The sequence below is a fragment of the Amblyraja radiata genome, chromosome 11 (genome assembly GCF_010909765.2).
Source record: "Amblyraja radiata isolate CabotCenter1 chromosome 11, sAmbRad1.1.pri, whole genome shotgun sequence".
Lineage (NCBI taxonomy): Eukaryota > Metazoa > Chordata > Chondrichthyes > Rajiformes > Rajidae > Amblyraja > Amblyraja radiata.
This window is the reverse complement of record NC_045966.1, coordinates 40,166,418-40,167,462: the sequence shown is the minus strand read 5'-3', so window position 1 is coordinate 40,167,462 and position 1,045 is coordinate 40,166,418.

Genomic DNA, 1,045 nt, shown 5'->3' with positions numbered 1-1,045 from the left:
TCCCGGCGCTCGCTGGTGACGCCCTGGGGCGCCTGGTGATGACGTTGTCCTGGCCTGGCGCCGGCGCCGCCGCAGCAGCGTCCCCCACAGGCCAGGAGGACCTCAGCTCCCAAGCAATGAGGCTGACACCTCATGTCCTCCCATGGCCACAGATACTTGTACCAAAGATCCTATAGCAAGGATCTTTGGCTTGTACCTCACCCCACGTCCATTTTATCCAGGCCTTTCATTATTTGGGACGTTTCAAATAAATCCCTCCTCATCCCCCACCTCATTTGGGTCCACAACGACCAGTGATCACCCATTCACTAGTTCAATCCTACACAACACTGGCAATTTACAGAGGCCAATTAACCTACAAACTCACACATCTGGGATTTGAGTGGAAACCAGCAAAGATCTTATCGGATCTTTGGAAACCAGAGCATCCAAGGAACACCCAAGCTGTCTCAGGGTGAACGTGCAAGCTCCATACAGACAGCACCCGAGGTCAGGATTGAACCTGGGTCACTGGTGCTGTGAAGCAGCAACTTTAGCATTGCGCCACTATGCCATGCTGCATGTACAGTCCATGCATAAGCTAGGGTATGTCCCATTCACCTCCACCCCATTGTGGACATTGAACTTTGTCTATAGAACTGCTATGCATGTCAATAATAAACTTAAACCAAAACCTAACGATCTTCAAATTCTGTTCCGGAAAGAAAGATTTCTTGCGCACATTGGCGCCGAGAGAAAAATCTCCAACCTTTGAGACAAAGCATCACCGAATTGATGAAACCATCCTTTGGGAGCGGAAAAACTGCAAATGGAAGGAAGCAAAGTCTGGGGACAAAAGGCAAGGAAGGTTTGAGCAGTGAGAACAAGTAGATAAAAACAGATAAATTGAAACACTATTTATAATTTAACGCCATTTTCTTTCCATTGAATAACAATTCCCAGCTTGATAAAATATTCATTGTAAAGTTGCAGTAGCTGGATAGGCCAGGTTTTAATTATTAATTGGTTGGGTAAGGACTAAGTGGATTAAATGATACTTTGCAGA